We start from the raw sequence: 14624 nt of genomic DNA, 5'->3' as shown, positions 1-14624 counted from the left end.
CGAGGGGGATATGTAACCAAATAAGGGGAAACAATGTCGCTGATCAAGAGGCCAAAAATGCGGCTCTTAGAGTGTTAAAAGAAACTGTAATTACCAAAAGGGTTAGGGAAGACTGCCCCGATTGTGCAGCTGATTTAGAGGGCAAACGTTGTCACGACTGTTGGAAAGATTTTGGGATGTGTGGAATAAATTGTACTTGCGAGAATCCCCACAGGAAGTATTGTATACTACACGGACCAATCCAGATATTGGTGTTCACCGAAAAGGAGCAGGAAAAACTAAGAGAAATGGGGATCATAGAGAAGGGAAATAGAAAAGAATTACCAGATGGCCGTGAGGTACTCCCAAAGTCAGTGGCTTGAAAAATCCTGGAAGCAATTCACACAAAAACACATTGGGGTACCCAGGCATTAATAGACCAATTTGCAATTAAATGCACTTGTATGGGGATGCACACCTTAGCTAAACAAATAACACAACAATGCCTAACCTGTCAAGGGGTCAACAAGAGGCAATGGAGACAAAGGGAAATGGGGGGACGGGAATTGGCACATAGAGCGTTTTCCCACATTCAAATTGATTTTACTGATTTGCCTAAAGTAGGAAGGTATAAACACTTATTGGTGATAATAGATCACTTGACTCACTTTGTAGAGGCATTCCCTACCTCCAGGCCAACTACACAAACAGTAGTAAAAATACTATTAGAAGAGATAATCCCCCGCTACGGACTAGCAGAAGTAATAGACTCAGACAGAGGCCCACACTTTGCCTCCAAAATAATTAAAGAAGTAGGAACAAAGCGGCAATACCATACTCCCTGGCATCCACAAAGCTCGGGTAAAGTGAAAAGGGTAAATGGAAGTCTAGATGTAAATGGTAGAATGAAGACCCTAACATGTGTGAACGAAGGAACAGAGACAGCAAATGCTCACAGTTCATGCTCAGAAACCTGGAGGATAATGACAACATTACAGGCAGTTGTTGCTATCTACACACGTAACTTCTCAGCCCTCACGGTGCTGACAGGAGTATGATCCTGAGCATCCTGATGAATATGCAAAGTCTGAATATCTATGAGTACTTTGGAGATGGTCAATAAGGAATCACTGCTCAGTGTCACTTCTAAAGAAGGGACGCCAGGGTATCAATTAAAAACTAGCAGCAGGCAGTCCTTTACCCACGGACAAACAACTTTGCATGCTGGTGCTACGTGGCAGAAAGAGCAATTCAGTTCATGGGGGAAAAACAACCTGGACCTAATGTAAGTTCTGGGACATTCTTGAGGGCTGCTTTTCTGTATCTTGGGAAATTACTCCAAGAAAATACATGCTGACTCTTTATTTACTGCAGAGAAGAAGTATTAGCCATTGTTCGACATGATACTGGACTAGCCGAGAAATATTACCCAGTTGTTTTGGCTGGGGAATAGTTGGCTGCTATAGGTTTGCACTTCACTCTTAACATACAGGACGGCTGAAATCTGCAAAATAAAAACAAATCTCAAGCATTTATTACCTGCCTTTTCTCTGGATAGCACTGGCTTTTGAAATCCACACCATTTTCAGCATTATAACACAACTCAGTGCATCAAAAGACTTCTATAAAAGCAGAGCAAGGAACATAAAACCATGATTAACCATGATACATGAAATAAAGAAGTTATTAATAAGCTTTTAAGAGAAATTCTTTAAAAAATAGAAAAAATAATTTTAACAAACACCAGCAGCTTCTGGCACAGAGGTATGCTCTGAACTACCTCCTTTCGATTGAATTTATAATACACGTTTTGCATTATCTTTGTGCTACGGTTTCCTAACTTGAAGTTTTCTTTGTAGTCTCAGTAGGTAATTTTGAGTCAATAAAATAGATGGACTGTATTTTGAATTATCACAAACCAGGAAAAAATATGTTCTTGTATTGATTAATGTCTTCTTCTTTGTCTCACTTGGAAAGCACATCCTTATTTTCTTACATTTGATGCAAAGTCACAGAAAAAGACAGGAACTTTAGAAATTTGGCATGTATCTGCCCTATGAAATCCAACTTCATTTTCAAAGACATAGGTCTAAAACTGCCTCATCATACTATCTCTCCTTCACACGTCATTTGGGAATGGGCATTCAACACAACATAAGCAATACTTAAAAACTTAATGGATTTGATTTCGACTTGACACAACAGTAGGACAAAGGGAACTCCCAGTGCTCTCTTAAGTCTCAGGAATATGGCAGTCTAAACAGATGGACTCATTTTAAAACACCTAACAGAAACTGTAAAATGCATCAACATTTCAATCTACAATAGCTTTTACAAGGTTTATTAACAGCTAATTTTTTACAGTATTTGTCATGAAAAGAATGTCAAAACTTCTGTGATCTTTGTTACTTGACATGCACTAGCTGTCAGCCTACTATAAGAAAATAGTACTCTAAAATTTACCTATTACATATGTTAGAATAACACTAGGAAGTTTACTTGTCACAGAAGGTTTTAACCACTCATACCTCTTTCACCTTGCCTGAGCCAATAACAAATACCACATCATTGACTGTTATGCTGGTTTCTGCTGTATTTGTAGAAAGAATCTGCAATTAAAACAACCAGAACTATAGTTAAAAGCAAAGACAAAAGAGATTAATACAATATCTGACAAAGTCCTCTAAATCGTACTATCTTGCGCACAGCAGGAGGTGACTTTCTTCTGATCCAAAGTCGGAGTATTTGAATGAAGCATGAAAACCTGATATCTAATGCACATTTAAGTGTTTTTGGAAGACACAGTGAAAACCTCAACCATAGAGGCTTTACCTGTGCGCATGGTCAGCAAATCTCCTGTCATCAAAAAGAATGCGGTCCCTCAAGCTATCTCATCATATCCAGGAAGAAATATTAAAATCGCTCCTGAAAGAGAAGCAGGTTTGCAGAGTTAAGCAGCAAATTCGCTTAAAATATCCATCAGTACTGTGCAGAGTAGTATTTGGAAGGTTTTACCTATGTAGTGTTTCCAAAAGAGGGGCAGGATTCATCAAAGGCTCAAAGTACAATCATTGGCTGGGAGTGTGTGTTTATACTTACCGGTCTCACAACTATGACAGATGTTATGAAGTGAGTGCATAATGAGGTCCAGATCCACCTTTTCATCAAAACTGTGATGATAAGCTGTCAGTAGTTCTCTGTCCTCTGCGCTAAGCTCACTAGCACTTGCTCAGACCAGGGAGCTTTCATCCAGATTTCCAAAACCTGCTGAAGCAAATAGCAAAATGCACAGACCAGACCAGAATCAAGGCTGTTTGTTTCAGGTTTGCATTCAGCCACCAACTAAGCTTAGATCAACACCAACAAGACTACTCCTTTCCAATTTTAATTTTCAAGTGTAGCAGAACAGCACCTCCAAAATACTCTTTCTGTTCACTGGTTTAAGTGCAATCCAACAAAGCATGAAACTTCAATTTTTAGCATAACTTTCAGTTCTTACTCTTTATTGAAACACAGCCATAAGCAAAGTGTCAGAACTCAAAGTATAAAGACACTACTTGTTTACCTGTTAAATAAAAAGTATTTCAAAGCAATGTTTTCCCAAATGTTTTCCTCCCATAAGTAGGTACTATGCAAGTGGAAACTACACTAAAAAGTGTTCTAAAAATACTAGTCTCTGCAAAACGACAACTGAACTGTAACTGTACGTTAATCAGAAACCAATTCTTGAATGACCTAGTATAAATGTCACTTCTACTGAATTTCTTTCATATGGCTACTATGTATGGACAACAATGTATAGACAAAACCACAACAGGTTTGTTTCCTAAATAAGCATCTGAAATTAAAATGGTACATAGTAGAATCATTATCTCTATTTATCTAAGTCACTAGACTCATTTCCTGCCTAGACATATAATCATGATAGCAATGCCCTCATCAAAATGATAAAAAAAAAATATGAAAGAAGTCTATACCACTCTAACTATACTTATCCTATGATTTGCATATAATCAAGTGCAAATCAATAATCAAACATAATCAAAGAAATACACTGACTACAAACACCATTTTTTAAAAAGCATGGTTTTGAAACATTCCTGGTCTCAAATAAATCCTGCTATTTAGGTCAGACTTAAAGGCACAAAAAGCTAAAAATTGTTCTGATTAGAAGCCAAAATGCAAATTTCTCTTCAACATTTCCCTTCAGCTGTTTCTACAAAGTCGTTTTAGCTTACCTGTAGGATTCCCACAAGTCAACCACCTCTGTCTCTCCCAAGTGCTTAGCCCAGTCCACAGCCATCCTGAAAGAGTACACAGAAATCTTTTTTAAACTTCTTGCTTCAAAAGACACACAGCCTAAGACTCTGAATTCAATTTATAATTTCAGGAATACAATGTGATAAACAGAAGTTCAAATATGTTTCGAATGTCAAAATTTACTATTGCTTACAGTAGCCTGTTAAGTTAGCAATTAGTTTAAATGTTAAAGAAAATTCTTTCTCATTTGTATACTGACAAATCTATGCTTTGGTTTGCCTGTTTGTTTTTTACCAGCCATTAGAGGATTTGCAGTGGATACTTGCTCCCATACTGATCAGCTGCTCTACTTGACTCAAAAAGCCTCTCCCTGAAGCAATCATTAGTGCAGTTGCACTGGTTTCACTGTGCCTATTATCAGCTGAGAATTACAAATGAATAAATAAATGAACAAATAAACCAGCAAACCAAAGAAAAACATTCTTTCTTTTTCACCTAAAGGTGCTGTGAATGTGGCTTACATGATTTTTAAAATCCAGGCCAGACAGAATTTGTTTTCTGACTTCATCCCACCACTCAGTTCATATGAATTTAACACTACTTTAGACACACCACAGCATTTGCTAATATTTCAAAACAAGCACAAACCAAAAAATAACTAAACAATGCATTAATTCTGCTAATGCTATTCACTTTTCCAATAGGCATCAGAATTCAAACCTAACAACGTTTGAACCTGGAGACAAAGCAGCCACAGAAGTTAAAGTCATTTTGTTACTGGTTTTTTTTTCTTATGTAATAAGATGATAGACTTACCACTGACATTTTCAGCTAAATTGATATGGAACACCTGAGCAAAGGCATCAATATCTTTATGCAACCAGATGTCAGACAGACAAGAATCCATTTCTTTTATTGACCATAGTTCAAGGCAATTCGCATCTTTTTCAGTCTGAAGAGAAAAAACAGTGCTGAAAGATAGATGTCTTCCAAGATTTACCTTTATTCTCATATATTACACATGAAAAAATGGAACAGTTGCTTTTCCAAGTAACAATCAGAAATCCAGCATTCAGGCACCAGTTAATGCATTTATTGCATCATGCAAGTACTTTAATCAATGGTAGTTTGGTCATTTACGCTGAAGAAAAGTTGTGTACAAACCATTGTAAGTGAAAAGCAGACTTTAGTTAGAGAAGTTTTTGATAATTAAAAAAAAAATCATCTATAAAGTATGTTAATATTCTTCAAGAAATTCTACAGGAGTAGTATCTTCAGAAAACAGTTTTTAAAGCAGATTTACACCCATCTCCCAACAAAAGGAAAAACTTACCAGTTGATTAAATACTGTGGCACCATCATCACCCAACAGATTACACTCTTCAGTTGTCCTTGGGACAAATCTTGGTCTCTCAGGTTCCAGCTTACTATAACTTTCTCGAGCAGAACACCACTCAGTAAGAGTGCTTTGCTGCTTTTCTTCTACAATACAAAAAGGATTTCCATGAAAAGTTTTGCAGTCATCTTAATTATCCACTAATTTCAGTTTTAAAAAAAATAGCGATATCTAATCACAAAGTTAAAACTATTTGACCTCTTATTTAATGTAGAACACTGTTACCAGTCCAATACAAAGTCCATGATTAAGGACACCCAAAGTGCACCACTGCAAAAATCTGCTATAAGAACAAGGTCAGAAGGTTGCTTAACCCCATGAAGCCTGCAACTTGCTGCATTCAAATGAGATTAATAAGTAACTTCTACACAATTCTCAATCCAGATCTTTCTCCAGAAGTGAAATGCCAAAGAGCAGTGATGTAACTCTTGCACATACCAACTGATTTTTGTGCACCAGTGAAAGAAACAGTAGAAGCCATCAGTGCCCCAGTGGAGCTTTTCTAGCCATGGGGATCAGAGCTGAGCACCATGATAAATGTGTAGTTAGGACTGTATGTTACAGCTCTGGGGTTGGCCTTTCAAAAATTATTTTTAATACTCATGAGAATAATTCCTTTCAGCTGTCAGGAAAACTTCTCAAATATTGTGATCAATATACCCAAATATTTAATCAATAGAAAAGAACCTCCTATATTTGGTTCAAGTGTGCTACTACTCCTTGACCTAAATATGTTAAATGCATCCATGTCTGAAGAATGCACTTAAAAATGTTCATAGCATATTGTATGCATATTGTATCTTATGTTTCTATAGTGTTCATGTGGGCAAAGCCCACGCATGTATGTAATTCTACTTCATAATAATTAGGAAAAATAAAACATTTATCAACTGAAAGAAGTAAGACTATAACTACTGAAAGTAAAAATACTTTTTTCAACCACAATTTACATCAGCAATGTAAACACAGAGTTTTAAAGATACGTGCTAATCATGCCTCATTTAACAATCTGACCTTAGAATTTTAACAGAGAATCATTTTACTTGTTGTTCAGTCAATCAATCAATGAGACCCATTGTCAAGCCAGAACAATTAACAAGTCCACCAACCTTGCTGCTTCTCCATCTCTGTTTGTATACCCAGTGCTTCATAAAATGTCCTCCAAAAACATCTCTTTAACTTTAAAAGGTCTTCCTTGGACTAAAAGCAGAAATAATTAATGAAAGATTAGATATTCCCAAGCTTTGCTTTAAGAACATCAGTTCTTAAAAACAGTTTTTCTGGACAGGAAAGTGAATTAAATATGATTAGGACCTGATTTAATGAAAGACTATATTCTTTGGAAAGTCTTGTAAGAGCATCTTCACTTGAGTTTATCTTCTTTAAGCGACCGGGCCACAAAAACAAAAAAAAAAAAAAAAAAGAAAAGCCAGGTGCGTACCTTGTTTTTCATTAACGTCTTCAATGCTATTAAGTGTTAATAGCAAGAGATGTAAGATTGACATTTATTTACTGCAATTTTATCAAATGAGAAGAAGAAAATAGTCACTTTTGTTTAGGTGCACAAAAAAGAATTCACTGTGTAAGCCACCTGAGTTAGTCAATACAAGAGCAATTAACACAGTTCTAGCGTAAGATCCCATGAACAGACTACCATGTCTGTATTCAACTACCTCCTTCCATGAGAAGTGTATGTGGAGATGGACTTCTCTCCATGTCCTCAACTACTGCAGCCAACTTTGGCTTTCTTTACTGACTACTTCCCATGGTCTTTGTCTCCTAAGAACTTACACTGATTTCTCTTTTAACATCACTGTTTTCTAGACCTTATTTATTGATATTAAATTATGTTTCTACAGAGGAAGAATTCGTATCTATTTTTGGTTCCTTAGCACAACTTAGCACTTACCACAACTAAGTTCAGGTCACCTAGGACTTACCTTTCCTTCAGAAAGAACAAGCTACAGTTCACATATTTTTAGAAGCTTCTAACACTAATGACAAACTCTGTGCTCAACAGAAACCCACAACTAAAAAATGTTGGTTTCTGCAGTCAGGATTCCATCGGCTATACTGCTGAAGAATCAAATATTTTTCATTGTATTAACAGACAAAATATGTTAAACCTCCTTATTTAATTCTTAAATTAGCAAAATTGGAAAAAGCATCTTTTCACTTGTTAAGTCCAGTACGCGATAACAGTATAACCCCTGCGGCAAACTGAAGAAAGAGACAATAGCCAGAATTTCCAAAATAAATCTATTGATCTAAAAGGATGAGAAGCTGCAAAAAAAGTAAACTGGAAAGCCACACAAAAATTACAACGAGGTTTTCCTCCTCCAAAAAAGCATTGCCAAATATTAAACAAGCCGCAAGCCTTATTTTCCTAGGCAACAATTTAAAATTGAAAACCAGAAATGAACACTTTTATGTGTAAATAAGAAAAAATAACTTTCTCATTAACATCCCCTAAAATTAACCAATGACTTGTGTAGAAAACTCTAAACGAACTGAAGAATATGATTAAAACATAAAACTTGCCAATTTGCCTAGGACTGCATTTCTGAAACGAACAGACAGAGTTATCTGAGTTTTATCCTCTAACTTGTAGCAATCTCTGACGCCAGCACTAGAATCTACCAGAATATATTAATAGATATCACGCTCTTGTAAATCCTAGGGTCTCTATCGCTATGCAGACCAGCATTTTAAGAACCTTTTCCTCCTTGAATTGAACATGGAGGGGGCCAGGACATCCCTGCATTTACAGAATATCCATTGATAACAACAATTCCCTCTGAGGTAGATGCAAATAGTTAAGAAATATCAAGCAGAACTAAACAAGGAACAACTACTGCTGGTAACTGTAAGTGTATTTATCACGTGCCTCTATTCAGAATGGTTTGGTACAGTTCAGTTAAGATCTATGAGTCTCAGGGCAGGTATACTGAGATTTAAGAGTTTACTTAAGTACTTCCAGTGTATTACTGGGCAACATCTAAACTACCTAATAAAGAGATCTGCATCTAGAGCAGCACTAGAAATAATTAGTTTTACTTCAGCTTGGCTATGCAACACACCTCTCAGTTTTATTAGCAAGTCACTGAACCTATCCCTCTCATGTGCTTCATCCTGTAGGAATGGAAAGAAAAACAGCAACAAAAAAGAACATGTTATCATCACAGATCCAAGATCACAACTTTTCACAAATATGATTTTTTTTTAAAACTAAAACATGTAATTTGGTGGTGCATTGCAAAGGTATTAAAATGTTTAAGTTTAGCTTAAGAAGGATTTTTTTAAAAACTATCCAAAAGTAAAAAAAAATACTTCAAAAAGTTTTATAATGGTATCAGAGTAGACTGCACTGTAATGCGCAACCCACCACAGACCTTAATTGCAGAGACCCAAGTGTGCATCTGAAACTTCTCTAATTCTTGCACTTGAACCTCATTTTCAAGATAAAGCCACAAACTGCAAATCCGACAAATTTTATTTCAATAAAATTACCTTTCACAACTGATAAGAATTAAAAAAACTGTATGATACCACATAATGAGAAAAAACCCCATATATTTCTTAGATCCATTAAATCACGAGCAAAGCTTAACGTTAAGGCACATGTCTGATTAATCATCTTTGCCTATCTTCTGTTTAGTTTTATATTCTGAATGTATGAATCAAGAACAAGATTTGCAGGCTGAAGTCAAGAATGCACAAGCCATTCTTCTGCTCTTTCGCTCCTCGGAAAACAGACAGGCAGCTAAAATTACCATGTTTTTTTCTTTTCCAGCAGTGGAGAACTTGCAGTAAACATTCTGATTCCACTGACTTACCAAATTCCACAATAGGAAGTTCCCATAATCATACATGAACACAAACAATTTGCTAGAAATTAGACTAGATTTTATGTTGAAAACATTGGGCAAACTTGGTACTGCAAAATCAAGTACATGATAACAGAAATTCTGACACACGTGCATCGAACCATATGTACCTAAGCCTTCCTAAGGCTTTTCTGCTGACAGAGGAAATTCAGAACATTTTGATCCCTGCCCTCCACAATCACATCACAGTCCCAAAATTAACTGTTGACAAAAAACGAATATAAGATGCTTTTACAAGAAAAAAATAAAACAACAAACCCCAGAAAAATATGCATATCACAATAAAGAAATCAGTAACTCTTTAACGTTAATTCAGATTCTAACTCAACAAAAACACCTTAAGTGTCCATCTAATTAATACAGAAAACGAGGGTCTCATCTTCCACTTAAGAAACAATACATATGCTCCATCTCACACAAAATACAAGATCCTTCCCACAGTAACATGGGTCACGGTGGAGAGGGTGCTGTCTCCTGCCATCAGCATGTGAAGCAGTATGCCATTAGTGCAAAAGGTTACCAGGGTCTTTGGAGAAACCCTCGTCAACAGTGAACAAAGATGCTTCAGCTTTTTTCACCACCTAAATGCTGCTAGCTTCCCACTATTTACTGAAAATTAAAGACTGAACAGCTCCTCACCAGAAGTGGAATGGCAGTTCTGTCACCAAAGAGCTCACACATGCTACTTGTTTATAAACTATGCCTGTTTCCTAAGAGTTCCTAAGGATTCTTAGCGCTAATGCTCAAAAACTTCAGACAAGCGACTGATTAACAAGGAAAGATTCATTTTTCTTCCTAAATTAATAACCAAGTGAAACAGAATCTTAAGAACCTCGCCATGTTGTATTAATCTACCGGAAAATTCAGTGTGGACTGCCTTGAAAAAACAGGTTGCAATTCTTCCAAATACCCTCAGATATAGTCTTTGTCTACGTGTGGTAGGTTGATCTTGGCCGAATGCCAGGCACCCACCCAGGCTGCTCTATCCCTCTCCTCCTCAGCTGGACAGGGGAGAAGGAATTCAACAAAAGGCCCAAGGGTCAAGGTAAGGACAGGGAAAGATCACTCACCAGTTACCATCATGGGCAAAACAGACCTGACCTGCGCAACTCGGTTTAGCGTATTACCAATTCAATCCAAGTAGGATAATGAGAAATAGAATCAAATGTTGAAACACCTTCCCCCACCCTGCCCTTCTTCCCAGGTTTAACTTCCATTTTTCTCCAATTCCTACCCCTCAGTGCACAGGGGGACATGGAATGGAGGCTGTGGTCAATTCACCACATCCTGTCTCTGCTGCTCCTTCCTCCTCACGGCGGGGATTTCTCCCACTCTTCACACAAATTGCTCCAGTGTAGGTCCCTCCCATGTGGTGCAGTCCTTCAGGAACAGACTGCTCCAGCATGGGACCCCCATGGGCTCACAATTTCCACCAGCAAAACTGCTCCAGTGAAAACTCCACTCTCCGTGGGGCCACAGGTCCTGTCAGGAGCCTACTCCAGCACAGGCTTCCCACAGGGTCACAACCTCCTTTGGGCAGCCACATGCTCTGGTACTGGGGTCCTCCACAGGCTGCAGGTGGACTGCTCCACTGTGGACTTCCATGGGCTGCAGGGGAACATCCTCCCTCACCACAGTCTTCACCACAGGCTGCAGGGCGATCTCTGCTCTGGCACCTGGAGCACCTCCTGCCACTCCTTTGGCACTGACCTTGCTGTCTGGAGAACTATTCCTCTCAAATACTCGCAATCCTCTCTTTGTACTGCTGCACACATTTTCTTCTCAAATATGCTGCTCCAGAGTCACGCTCACTGTTGCCGATGGCTCGGCCAGAGGCAGGTCTCTCTTACAGCCGACTGCCAGAGGCTTTATCAGACATGCGGGAAGCTTCCTTCTCACAAAAAACACCCCCCTCACTACCAAAGCTTTGCCATACAAACCCAATCCACTATACTTGACTGAATCCCAGAGAAATAAGCTGAGCCTTTTCAAATGCTTTGATTTTTCAAGAATCTAAAATTCTTTAAAAGTACCTACAACCTGTGGCAGTGCTAGTTGTGCAAGTAAAAACAGCAATTACTTCCTCCAACACTGACACTTTAAGTACTGAAAACTTCCACAAAAAGCTGTCCAGTACTAAACCAAGGAACACACACACATATGTCTCTATTTCAAGTTTGGAATTCTTTTTGCACTTCAAAAATACTCTTACATGTTGAATTCATGGAACACATACCAGATAGAAGTGCTTTACTTTTTTAATCTCTTCTCTTTTTCATCAGCCTTCTAGTGTCTAATAGACACTCTACTGTCTAATAGACACTAAATCTTAAAAAAATAGATTTCTGTGTTTCTGCAAACGCTTCCATCCAACATTTTTGCTAAGACGGAAACAGTGCCATCTCTCCCTTCTGCTCTTTCTCAAGTGAACACTCTGGCTCTTCTGCACTGCATCCAGTAGTTCTTCCATCTGACCTAGACTTTGTTTTTCTTCATTCAGCATCATTCTTCCACACAAGAGTCATCCACCTTACTTGCAATTCATCTTTACTTGTTCTTCTAATCTTCTGATGCTCTTCTTCTAGCCTTGTGACCTTCGGTGTGCATAACAAAACTCTTTAACTTGGCTTTGCTGTTCAAGTGCATTCATTTTCATTAGAAATGTTATCTTCATCCATATAAGCAACATAACCAGCCATACATTTTGCCATCTTTCTCTCGCTGCTCCCCATTCCTGAAAATCCCACTACTTACACAATTCAAAGATTTTAGAATCCACACACAATCTACAGACTTTCATCCATCCCTGCTCTGTTTTAGGAGCAAATTCCTCAGGTTGTCTAGAATTTCTGCTTTTGCTTTAAACATAAAAGAAGAAACAGAGTAAATTTAACCCGAAGTAGATTGTTAATGCTCAACATCATTGTTCACTTTCCAATTTTGTTGTTTTCCCTTTTCTGTGCCCTATAAACTCTCTCCACATAACTTCTGTCACAGCATGCTGGTCTTCCCAGCTATTTTCAAATCTTACAGAACTTTTGGATTTATCAATGTTAAAAATAGAGAAGACAAGGATATCCACACACATACTTCCTAGAAGAAATCAAGAAAAAACTCTTGCAGTTCAGTTCTATAGAACATCTCACTGCAGGAAACTGCATAATACAGGAGAAAAACCATCCTTTTCAACTCTTAAACATTCATTACCCAAAATAACACATCTGACTTATACTTTACACACTGATATTTTACTGGGCTGCATCCCAAATACACTCAAGTTTAAATAACAAAGACAAAACACCAATACCAGATCAACTGACTTTAAGAAATGTCATCCCTACCTGCTTTCTAATCGGATCTGATAACCAGCTGTCTGGCCAATCTTTTCTCTTCTTTCTGCTGCCACTCTTTCAGCCACAGCAACTGCTGCCAAACATCTTGGCTGACTGCAAAACATATGGCAGGGAGTTCCATTTTTGTGACACTTTTCAAGAATAAACTGGAGCAATCTGTAAAAAAGTGGTTTAAATTTACTTTTTAGTTTGATAGACTCGTAACTTTTTTATTACAATGAAACAATTTAACTATACCTCAGTATTGCACACCTTGCAAAATTACTCACAGTAGGATTACCATTGCAAATGTACCTGAAGTGGCAAAAAAGGCCACAAAAATCAATTTTGTCTATTAAGTTTCATCTCTTTCAAACAAAACACAACAACAACAACAACCAAAAAAAACCCCAAAATAACAAAACAAAACAAAACAAGAAAACCAAACCAAAAAAACCTCAACACAAAACCAACAAAAATCCCACCCAAACAACCAACTCAAAGTTGAAGCTTCTCGCTCGGGCTTCAGGGAAATCTATGTAAAAAACCCTGTAGACAATCTTGCATTGTAACACAACAGTACTCCAGATACTAGGAACTAGCTTTAGAAGGAAAAAGTAGCTACTTTCCCTTCAATATTCTATGATGATTTTAAAGACAAACTGATGTCCATCAGATAATTGTGCAAAATAATTTATGCTTTAAATATGTATCTGTTGGCTTAGTATTGTAAAAGCAAAAAAGTTAACTGGAACACTAGACCCTGAACCACATGGGAAAACAAAAGCCTTAAAACTAGAATTTAAAAATCCCTTATTATAGAAATATTACAGATTTGGCATCAGTTTGGTATAAATGCTGTTATGTTTTTTATTTCACTAAAATGTACTTGAGTAGTTCTTTCTGATCCAGGCTCTCCAACAATCAAAACAACTTTATGGTCCTTTGCTATTTTAACAATTTCTTCCTGTTTTTCAAGAACTGGTAGTGATTGCCTGAAGAAATCAAACTTTGATTCCCCTCTTTTCACAGGAACCTGGGGGATACCGTCACTAAGTTGTCCACTTGTCTTCACTTCTTTGTTTTCTGTGAAGTCAATAAATTATAAAGGAAGGTCACTAAAACACTGGTTAAAATTGTACTTAAAAATGAACACTTCTGGTTTTATTAGCATCCCTGTTGATAAAGTGAGAAACCCATTACCTATTTCCTGTTATGGTGCTTGAAATAAATATAGTTCAAAGGATTTTTTACTTTCATAGAAATTTTAAACACAACTGAATTATCACAGTACATTGCTCAAGTTTAAAAAAGGCATGAAAAGCTTAAAGAGAAATAGAAACTAAATCAGAGGAAAAAAAAGCCTTGGCCTTTGTATCTGTTTATATATTCCCACCTCAAGAGTCTGCCTACAAAAAAAGTTTGCCACAGAGTTAAACGTTTAAGTTATTCCAAACTGACAAGTGTGTTTTCCAACAAAAAGACAACTTTACTGTGATTCACATGCCTTCTTTCACATCCTTACTTGCCTTGTAAGATCTCCTTTCAGTCAGTCTTACATAACCTAAAAGCCTAGTCCATAAGATTTGTCTTAGCAGGTACTAATTGAAACATGATCTACTGAGAGCCCTAGAGCCACACAGCAGCATGATCTATCAGAAAGCAATGCATAAGTAGCTAGAAAACCTGCAGTCTTCTGAGGAGGCTACTTCAACGTCAGTATGTTAAATGCTGCTCTATCATACCTTAATGATTATTTCCCAGAAGAAT

General features: G+C 37.3%; 1 long non-coding RNA gene across 1 annotated transcript; it reads right to left on the bottom strand.

The window, feature by feature from the left end:
- Positions 1-2516: 2516 nt before the first annotated feature.
- On the bottom strand, positions 2517-3311 carry LOC128822619 (uncharacterized). The gene is made up of 3 exons (XR_008441518.1): positions 3079-3311; positions 2812-2904; positions 2517-2588 (listed from the first exon to the last, which is right to left on the bottom strand). It is a non-coding gene; the product is annotated as an uncharacterized LOC128822619 (long non-coding RNA).
- Positions 3312-14624: the final 11313 nt, after the last annotated feature.

Source organism: Vidua macroura, chromosome Z (genome assembly GCF_024509145.1).
Source record: "Vidua macroura isolate BioBank_ID:100142 chromosome Z, ASM2450914v1, whole genome shotgun sequence".
NCBI lineage: Eukaryota > Metazoa > Chordata > Aves > Passeriformes > Viduidae > Vidua > Vidua macroura.
This window is presented reverse-complemented; position numbering and strand designations above follow the sequence as displayed.